An 11346-nucleotide genomic window follows, 5' to 3' on the forward strand; every position below is an offset into this window, starting at 1 on the left:
TTTAAATCTAAATCTTGCTTTTCTAGTGTGTTTGGATATCCAGTATTTTCATTGGTGGGAGAATTGGGCTCTGATGATGTCAAGTAGTCTTGGTTTCTGTTGCTTGGGTTCCTGTGCTTGCCTCTCACTGTCAAGTTGTCTCTGGTGTTAGCTTGTCTTGTTGCCTCTGACAGTGGCTTGTAAGCCTGTGTGTCAGCACTCTTGTAGACCTGCTTTCTTTCAGCTGGATCTGAGATCAGAGAGCTATTCTTGGGTTTGTGTGACCTGAATCTTCCAGGCCGGTCGCTTGGAAAAGAAGGGTTGGTCTTACCTCTGCTCTCAGTTGTGTCAGAGCTCCAGGAGACTGGCTTTTGACTCTCAGCACAGGCAGAAACCATAAGGTTCCTGCTGCTGACTGCTCCTAGTTTCATGTATCCAGGGGGCCCTAGGCAGGTTCCTCTTGGGCCAGGAATGTGAGCAGAAGTGGTTGTCTCCCCCTAAGCCCTCAGGATTGTCCTTACTTCTGAGAGTCCAGCTTTCTCTCCCATGGGATTTGGGTCCAGAGAGCTGTGGGAGTGGTTCAGCTCCTGGTACAGGCAGAAACCAGAAGTGTCCTGTCCCCCTAATATAACTTCAGACACAAGTGCCAGTCAATATAAAATGTAGCAATACTGAATTAAATTGAAAAGTATCAACAAAAATATAAATAATATGAGATACTTACATATTTCATAAGTATGTAAGTAGCGTTCAGGCCAGACACAGTCCTGAACACTATAAACAAACTGTCACATTTAAGGTCCCAACAACCCAATTGGGGCAGTCATGTTAAGTGGTCAGTTTACACACAAAATCCCAACATGCTTATGGAAGTTAAACAAGTCACTCAGAGCTATAAACTTTTATCAAGAATGGAACCCAAGTCTCCAAAAATTCTAATTCTTTTCCCTTCTGTTGTTTTGCATTTAGCCTATCAACCACAACTGAAATTTGAGCAGGAATTAAGACTTGCATGGATAATGAAAACTTACATGTGGTTTGCCTTGCAGAGTAAATGAATGGGTACTTTGCATTAGCTGGGAGTGCGGGTGCTATAGTCACAAACATGAGGGGGATGGAGGGCAAAGAGGATTATGTAAAACTGTATGATCAGTGGAAGTGCTGAAAGAGGAGCCTGGAAGGTTTACCTAGCCAAACTGGCATAGGAGTCTTTACTGGTTCCAGAGGCATTGGCTCACCAGTAGGGGAACTATCCTATAGAATGAGAATTCAAATGTCAATATGGAACATAATTGGATACGTATTAACCAAGAGTTCTTAATTGAGGTGAGAGGTGGTGGCTGATTAAATCAAGGCAGAGGCCATCAATGGGATGAACCTAAGACCTGTGTTGGGGGCAGGTTGGGATGGCTCCCTTCCTTGCTCAGGCCTGCAGGTGGGTGTTGGGTGTGTTCAAAAGTGGAAAGGGCTTCAGCAAGTGAAAGATGTCCTGACTTTTTCAAACATAAAATCTCTTGCCCTGGGTTATGCTTTACTAATCCAGATGGGGAAATCATCATTTCTGACTTCAGAGAAAAGATTAATGGTAAAATTTCATTACTCTTCCTGAGTAATAATAATAAAAAAGTGTGATGTCTTCCAAGAAAATAATTACACCACCACAGGACAAAGAGTCTCATCGGTATAATTTAAAATTATGAAGTAGGTCATTACTTGATGTCCTGAGTCTAAAGTGCACCTAGCTAGTTCATAATCAGGCTCCATCTGTCCAAAATTAGTCAAATTATGCTGCACACCCAGAAAGAAAAACTATTCATTTCATTTTATGGTTGTCGATGTACTGTCAAATGTAATTCACGTGGGCCTTGATTATTCATTCTGATCCTCCTAAAATGCTTGAATCTTGCTCAAATGAGAAGAGCAGCATATATAAGATGTATAATAAAAGCTATCATTCATGAGCTCAGAGTCCTAGAAAGAGGGAATTTGGAGAGTGCTGTGGTTGGAATCTGAAAAATCCCTCACAGGCTCTGGTGTTTGAACACACCCCTCCCGCCAGTTGCACTGCCCTGCAAGGCTGTGTCAACTTTATACGGTAGGAACTAGGAGGAGTGCGTGGGCTCTGTCTAGCTGTGCCTCCAGGTCTGGCCACCATAAGTGTCTGACTGCCACATGCTCCTGTCACCACAAAGGCACTCTACCATACCTTCTCCACCATGATGAACTTGAATCCTGCGCTCAAATAAATCCTTCCTTCTTTTAGTTCTTCCCATCAGGACATCTTGCTTACCCCAACAAGCAGACAACTAACGAGTTCAAATAGAATATTGTTATTCCTACCTATAAGAGAGGAGACACAGACATGTGACAGGCGAGCTGCCAGGCGATGAAGAGGTCAGTTAGGACAAGTCAAATGGAAAGTAACTGTCAAGTCTCTTCAGTGTATTTTCTGTAGCGGTGCAGGCAGGGGGCAGAAAAGGAAGATACTGGCTCCCCAGGGTTCCATTTCCAGAATGGCAGAGTCTAATGGAGCCAGATGGGAGATCTTGTTTCACTGCCAAGGGGCCCTAAATAAAGGCTCCTAATGTGTCTATTGACGTATGGGGCAGCAGGAAGGAACAGAAAGGACGAGGAATGGATAGACACTGAGTCAGGACAAATCAAATGGCCTCCAGAAAACCCTTAGTAATAAGGGCTCAGTAAAGGTGCCTGGGAAGGGTCTTTTAAACAAGATCCCAGTAGAGACACCCCCAAACGCAGGTCTGAATGTGTAGATATCCGAACTTGCATCAGTGCCCCCACCAGAGTCCTTTAGACCAAGAGCTAAGCCGAGTTGAAAGTCTTCATTTCCCCCACAGTGTCTTCCGTCTGTCTGTGTTCTGGCATCTGTCTGTTGACTCTGTCTGACGTCTGTCTGTATCTAACAAAGGGCTTCGTGCTGTATTTATTGAATAGTGCAGAAAACATGGGATGGGAAAGGAATGAGAAATTCTTTTTTTATTTATTTAATTTTTTTTTGAGACAGGGCCTCTCTGAAGCCCTAGCTGTCCTAGAATTCCCTCTGTAGACTAGTCTGGCCTCAAGCTCACAGAGACCTGCCTGCCTCTGCTTTCTAAGTGCTGGATTAAAGGTATGTTCTTTAAAAAAAAAATAGAAAATGTTAACAACTTTACAAAGGAAGAAGCGACTTTACCGACTCAGAATAACGCTCAAAACCGCAAACAGATGTTATCAATCTGTCTCCACACGCTGCTTTTAACATTTATTTGTTTCCTTCAAAGTCATAGTCATTTGGTTGCTTTCAGCTTGAACACACGAAGCCTCAGGTGACTCTGGAACATACATGAATAGCAAGCTCCAGAGGATGGTTGGAATAAGAGCTATGTTTGAGAGAAAGCCGTGGATGAAAGTGCTCATGGGTAATATCTGAAGCAACGATAAACCACCTTCCTCTTTGAAGCCCTGCCAATGACATGGCTGCCAATCTCGTTCTCTCTCTCCTGAACTGTGAGAATCATCTTCATATTGCTCCTCAGGCTCTCCCCTTTCCAGGTCGCTCTTCATATTTCCGTCAGGTTGATATGCCTAAATATAATATACCATCACTCAAAGCGAAGAAAACCTATGCCTCTTGCTCTGAGACTCATTACAGTTAAAGAACAGGACAGTTACATTGAAAGCATTTTTCTATACTGCTTTATGTGACTGTCATACTTGAGGATTATTCCACAGAAAAATGGGGGAAGTAGGACCCACTTTCTGAGCATGGAGGTGCATGCTTTTAATCCCAGCACTCTAGAGCATCATGAGTTCGAGAATAACTTGGGCTGCATATTGAAAGGAAGACATGAACAGATTCTCTCCAAATTTTTTTGGAGATTATCTGATACTTCTACCGTAAAGTCCCAGATATATTAGCTGTGGTTTTTGGTCTCAAACCCGAATTAAACATCAAGGACAATATGCTGGAGTTTGAAGGATCTGGATGTGATAAATCTAGGACAGGCAATTTTCAGAATTCTACATGCAAATAGAAAGATCCCCTTGACCCCTCACTCAGACCTAGTCCTTACCCATGACCTCAAATCCTTACCACTTGATTGACTTTAACACATAACCAAAAACTACTCAAGGGAATGGCGTCTTTCCCTCCTCCCTACAACTCCAGGATGTGAGGTGGTTGAAACTGGCACCTGCTAGTCCAAATTCAAACTTGCAAACATCTTTTGTAGGCCAATACAATTCCCTATGCAGCATTAATTTTTTAAATCTTTATTCCTTCCTTGCTATTAAAATGTGAGCACCTACCTGCCTTGAGGGTGAGGTTGACATTTTGGCAATTGTTAATCAAGTAGATAGAGCTAGAACAGTACTTCTCCGTAGGGAGGGTAATTGGGTTCCAGCTCATCACTCCTGGCCCAGTTCAATCATGTGAACTCGGTCTGTGCTTCTGATCGTTAGCTCATGTGCCAATCACCTGGAGAATTCAGCTAAATTTTAGATTCTGCACCAGCTGGTCTAAGAAGAGATTCTAAAACACCCCAGTGTTGGATGTTGTTGGACAAGGAACTGCCTTTCTGTAACAAGAGACTGAGCAGGTAGCATAGTGCTTCCTCTGCCCTAACCTCTCAGTTTTTGACCCCAGCTCTTACCATAAGTGGGTATATTCTCCTGAGACATTTCCCATACTAACTGTAGCTCTGTGCTGTGGTTTGAATCCAAGATGCCCATAAGACTCTGCATTTGAACACTTGGATCCCAGTTGGTGGCACTGTTTGGAAGATTATGGAGCCCTTACCAGGTGGAGCCCTGCTATGGGAAGTACTCACTGTGGGCAGGCTTTAAGGTTACTCTCCCCTGCTTCCTGTGTGTAGATGAAATGTTATCAGCCAGCTTGCCACTCCTGTCACCATGTCTCTGGCCATGATGGACAAACCCTAACCCTAACCCTGACTCTAGTGCTAATAATTCTTAAACAATTCTAGAAAAGATAAGAGAGTGTTTTAGTTAAGGTTTCTATTTCTGTGAAGAGGTACCATGACCACAGCAACTCTCGTAAAGGAAAACATTTAATTGGCTAGCCTACGGTTTAGATTAGAGGTTTAGCCCATTCTCATCATGGTGGGAAGCCTGGCAGCACATGACAAACATGATGCTGGAGGGGGGGCTGAGAGCTCTACATCTGGGTTGGCAGGCAGTAGGAAGAGACACTGGGCCTAGCTTACACATCTGAAACCTGAAAGCCCACCCCCAGTGACACACTTCCTCCAATAAAGCATGCCTTCTAATCATGCCATTCCCTGGTGACCAAGCATTCAAATCTGTAAGTCTATGGCGGGGTCGAGGAGAAGCGTTCTTATTCAAGCCATCATGTTTCTTTCCCTGGCTCCATAGACTTATAGCCATATTATAATGGGGAACTGCATTCAGTCTAAATCCTGTTTAAAAATCAATGAGTTAGTGAAAGTTAGCCTCTCACAGTGGAAGTTATTAGCTGGTAGGTGGCCTTCAAAGAACAGGGATAAGTCATCATCAAAGCAGGTTTCCTTAGGTTCTTCCTTATCTTTAAAATGATCTTTGGTTGGCAATATGAAGCCAACATACCTAGTTCCTTACAGCTTGGATGGTGGGTTTTCGCACACTAATTTTGATCCAGGAAAGCTTAAAGAGAAAAAAAACTTTCTCCCCCGAGTGCTGATGTGATAGTCCTCAAGGACTAATAGGGACATTATTTTGGTTTTTAAATCAGTAAGAGAGAACTGTTCATGTTTGATGTTACACTGTGTCAAGTTACTCCTGTTTTCTGAATTATGAAATCATTTCCTTCTCTCCTTGGGATGTAATACAAACAACTCCTCTTGATTTGCAATCCCGTGCATATTAAAGCCCTATTCTCCTCTTCGACCTCATCTCTAAACTCTCTGCTTTGTCAATAGCAACACATTTTAATCCCTTTCCTCCTGATCCCTCTGTCCATGGAGCCTCTCCCTACCCACCATGCCCTCCCTTTCCTCAACCTGGTCAACTCCTAGAAATCCTTCTTAGGTGAGGAACTCTGCTGATGAAACAGGTTTGTTGCGTTGGAATTCTTCCCAGAACTCATCATCACCACTCTGTGTCAGATAGCTCTCTTACATGCTCTTCTAGCATCCTGTGTGTATTCTAGAACATTGGTTAAATCATTTCTCTTCTTGAGTATAAACACATTTTTTAAAAGAGGCAGTTTTTCTTTATCCCTAGCTAGCTCCCAAATGAATGAGACAGAGACTATAAGATTTATTTAATTAGCTTTACAACACAATAACTGGGCAATCATGCCTATTCTAATCTTCTAAGCCACTCTGGCTACCTGCCAGCCCAAATCCCTGAGGTACTTGCATTTTTAGTATTGATCTGCCTCTCTCTACTTCAGGTGTGTCCTCCCACAGTGTCTCTGGAACCCTCTTCCTCTTGGTGAACCCCCTTTTCCTCTTTTCCCGCTCCCCTCTCCCTGCCTGGTAGAAGCCCTGGCCTATTTTTCTTCTGTCCAACGATTGGCTGATCAGCTTTTATTGACAAGTCAGAAAATAAATGGGGAGCAATGCTTAAATACACTTGAGACGGGAGATTCTAATAAGCACCACAATGCCATGTCTGGATTGTAATGAGATATGGGAGCCGAGAAATCAGCATTTGAGTAATAATAATAATCCAAGAATAATCTTACACATTGCACAAAACATTATGCCTAAGTGCACATTCTAGAATAATGGTAAAATCTTTTCTCTTCTCGAGGAACCCCCTGTGGGTGGTAAACTGTCAATAAACTCTGACTGTGGGATAAATGAGTACATGAGGAAGTAGAGGTCATCCATGTAACTTCCAACCCCTATTGCTCTGAATCTTTTGATGACCTCTCCTCCCCACCTCTTTCTCATTTTTTTGGTTGTTATTGTTGTTGTTTTTCAGTGTCTTAGTACAAAGCTTAACCTAACCTCAAAATTGTTAGCCTCCTGCCTTTACCTCCAAAGTGCTGGGATAAGGGGCATTGCCACCATTTGACTCATAGACTTTGGTTATAGGTCTTGGACATTTCATCAGTTAAATTCCTTACCTGATTTCTGATCTCCAGAACCCATGTATAAAGCCTGACACACTAGACAGGTCTGTAATCCAAGTGCTCTCTCCTACCAAGAGATAGAAAGTGGAGGCAGGAGAATTGCCAGAAGACCACAGGTCAGCTAGTCTAGTAAGCAAAGCAGTGAACGAAAGACCCAGCCTCAATCAAAACAGAATAAAGAACCATTACTCAAGATTAACTTATGACCTCTGCACAAATCCTGTGGCATACTGCATTCACACGTGCTTGAAAACACACACACACACACACACACACACACACACACACACAGCACAGCACACACATCATACATCCACACACATGCATGCACATACACAGCCTTCAAACACAGGAAGGTATCAGTGGATAAACGTTGAATCATTGAATGCTACTGAAGTAACTCTGTGAGGTGTCAGTCCAGCTGTTTTCTTCTCTATCAGTCCTGGGAAGAATTACCATACAGATCCTAACTTGTCAGATAGAGCCAATTCTGCTGGAATGCCTGAGTCAAATAATCTCACAGATGAGGATGTGAGGTGACATTCACAGTCACTTTCCTAATAATCTGACATACTCCGGGGTTCATAGGAAGCAGAATGCCACTGGCTGGAAAATCACCTTCCAAAGATATTTTCATACTTATGTAAATAAAGGACTTGAAAGCATACAAACACAAACTTCTTTTGAGGTTTCAGCCTGTATTTATTTCAGAATGACACCCGGCACACAATAGCTCGGTTGTGTACTTCTCATGTTGCTGTCACAGCTCTTTCCCGAGTCCTGAAGGGTCCTCCTGCCAGACCTAAGCTCTTGCAGTTTTACCAGGTTCTCTGCTAAAGGAACTGCGAGGCACGTGGAGTTCCTCAGTGGGTCCATTTAAAGGCAGAGCCAGACTTCTCCATCACAGGACCAGGTTTTCCCTTTACAAAGTTGCACTGGTTTCGGTTTGCGAGAATTTTATTGAGTATTTTTCATCAATATTCATAAGGGAAATTGGTCTGAAGTTCTCTTTTTTTGTTGGGTCTTCCTGTGGTTTAGGTATAAACGTAATTGTGGCTACATAGAATAAATTGGGTAGCGTTCCGTCTGTTTGTACTTTATGGAATAGTTTGGACAGTTTGATATGAGGTCTTCTATGAAGGTCTGATAGAATTCTGCACTGAACCCATCTGGTCCTGTGCTTTTTTTGGTTGGGAGACTTTGAATAACTGCTTCTGTTTCTTTAGGAGTTATAGGACTATTTAGATGGTTTATCTGATCCTGATTTAACTTTGGTACCTGGTATCTGTCAAAAAATTATTCATTTCATCCAGATTTCCAGTTTTGTTGAATATAGGCTTTTGTAGTATGGTCTGAGTTTTTTTTTTAATTTCCTTGGTTTCTGTTGTTATCTCTCCCTTTTCATTTCTGATTTTGTTAATTTGGACACACTCTCTGTGTCCTCTCGTTAGTCTGGCTAAGGGTTTATCTATCTTGTTGATTTTCTCAAAGAACCAGCTCCTGGTTTTGTTGATTCTTTGAATAGGCCATTTTGTTTCTACTTGGTTGATTTCAGCTCTGAGTTTGATTATTTCCTGCCTTCTACTCCTCGTGGGTGTATTTGCTTCTTTTTGTTCTAGAGCTTTTAGGTGTGCTGTCAAGCTGCTGACATATGCTCTCTCCTGTTTCTTTCTGCAGGCACTCAGAGCTATGAGTTTTCCTCTTAGCACTGCTTTCATTGTGTCCCATAAGTTAGGGTTTATTGTGCCTTCATTTTCATTAAATGCTAAAAAGTCTTTAATCTTTTCTTTATTTCTTCCTTGACCAACTTATCATTGAGTTCAGCATAGTTCAACTTCCATGTGCATTTGGGCTTTCTGTTGTTTTTGTTGTTATTGAAGACCAGCCTTAGGCTGTGGTGATCTGATAGGATACATGGGAATATTTCAATCTTCCTGAATCTGTTGAGGCCTGTTTTGTGACTAATTATATGATAACTTTTGCAGAAGGTAGCAAGAGGTGCTGAGAGGAAGGTATATTATTTTGTTTTAGGATGAAATGTTCTATAGATATCTGTTAAATCCATTTGGTTCATAACTCCTATTAGTTTCTCTATGTCTCTGTTTAGTTTCTCTTTCCATGATCTGTCCACTGATGAGAGTGGGGTGTTGAAGTCTCCCACTATTATTGTACGAAGTGAGATGTGTGCTTTGAGTTTTAGTAAGGTTTCTTTTATGAATGTAGGTGCCTCTGCATTTGGAGCATGGATATTCAGGATTGAGAGTTCATCTTTTTTCCTTTGATGAATATGAAGTGTCTTTCCTTATCTTTTTTTTATAATTTTTGGTTGAAAGTCAATTTTGTTCAATAATAGAATGGCTACTACAGCTTGTGTCTTGGAGTCATTTGCTTGGAAAGTTGTTTTCCAGCCTTTTGCTCTGAGATAGTGTCTGTCTTTGTCACTGAGGTGTGTTTCCTGTATGCAGCAAAATGCTGGGTCCTATTTACATATCCAGTCTGTTAATCTATGTCTTTTTATTAGGGAATTGAATCCATTGATGTTAAGAGATATTAAGGAATAATGATTGCTGTTTTTTGTTATTTTTGTTGTTAGGGGTGGGATTCTGTTTGTGTGGCTCTCTTCTTTTGGGTTTGTTGCAAAGAGATTACTTTTGTGCTTTTTCTAGGGTATAGTTTCTCTCTTATGTTGGAGTTTTCCATCTATTATCCTGTGTAGGGCTGGATTTGTGTAAAATTATTGTGTAAATTTGGTTTTGTCATGGAATATCTTGGTTTGTCCATCTATGTTAATTGATAGTTTTGCTGGATATAGTAGCCTGGGCTGACATTTTTGTTCTCTTGCCCAGGATCTTCTGGCTTTTATAGTCTCTGTTGAAAAGTCTGGTGTAGAAATGAACCCACACACCTATAATCTTTGACAAAGGAGCTAAAACCATCCAATGGAAAAAAGATAGCATTTTCAACAAACGGTGCTGGTTCAACTGGAGGTCAACATGTAGAAGAATTCAAATCGATCCATTCTTACCACTTTGTACAAAGCTGAAGTCAAAATATCACTATTTGCAGATGAAATGATAGTATACTTAAGTGACCTCAAAAGTTCCACCAGAGAACTTCTAGAACCTAATAAACAACTTCAGCAAAGTGGCTGGATATACAATTAACTCAAACAAATCAGTAGCCTTCCTCTACTCAAAAGATAAAAAGTCCAAGAAATAAATTAGGGAAATGACACCCTTCACAATAGTCACAGATAATATAAAATACTTTGGTGTGACTCTAACAAAGCAAGTGAAAGATCCGTATAACAAGAACTTCAAGTCTCTAGAGAAAGAAAATGAAGAAGATTCGGAAGATGGGAAGATCTCCCATGCTTATGGATTGGCAGGATTAATATAGTAAAAATGGGCATCTTGCTGAAAGCAATCTACAAATTCAATGCAATCCCCATCAAAATTCCAACTTAATTCTTCATAGAGTTAGAAAGAGCAATTTGCAAATCCATTCGGAATAACAAAAAACCCAGGTTATTGAAAATTATTCTCAACAATGAAAGAATGTCTGGGGAAATCACCATCCCTGTCCTCAATCTGTATTACAGAGCAATTGTGGTTAAAAAAAAACTGCATGGCATTGGTACAGAGACTGGCAGATAGATCAATGGAATAGATTGAAGACCCAGAAATGAACCCACACGCCTATGGTCACTTGATCTTTGACAGAGGAGCTAAAACCATCCAGTGGAAAAAATACAGCATTTTCATCAAATGGTGCTGGTTCAACTGGCAGTCAGCATGTAGAATAATGCAAATAAATCCATTCTTATAACCCTATAAAAAGCTCAAGTCCAAGTGAATCAAGGACCTCCACAGAAAACCAGATACACTCAAACTAATAGAAAAAAAGTGGGGAAGAGGCTCTAACACATGGGCACTGGGGAAATTTTCTGAACAGAACACCAATGACTTATGCTCTAAGATTGAGAACTGACAAATGGAACCTCATATGATTGCAAAGCTTCTGTTAAGCAACCCTTTTGTCATTAGGACAAAACGGTAACCAATAGATTGGGAAGAGATCTTCACCAATCCTACATCCAATAGAGGGCTAATATCCAAAATGTACAAAGAACTCAAAAAGTTAGACTCCATAGAATTAAAATCCTATTAAAAATGGGGTACAGAGCTAAACAAAGAATTCTCAACTGAGGAATGTCGAATGTCTGAGAAGTATCTAAAGAAATGTTCAACATCCTTAGTCATGAGCGA

This window comes from Rattus norvegicus, chromosome 6 (genome assembly GCF_036323735.1).
Source record: "Rattus norvegicus strain BN/NHsdMcwi chromosome 6, GRCr8, whole genome shotgun sequence".
NCBI lineage: Eukaryota > Metazoa > Chordata > Mammalia > Rodentia > Muridae > Rattus > Rattus norvegicus.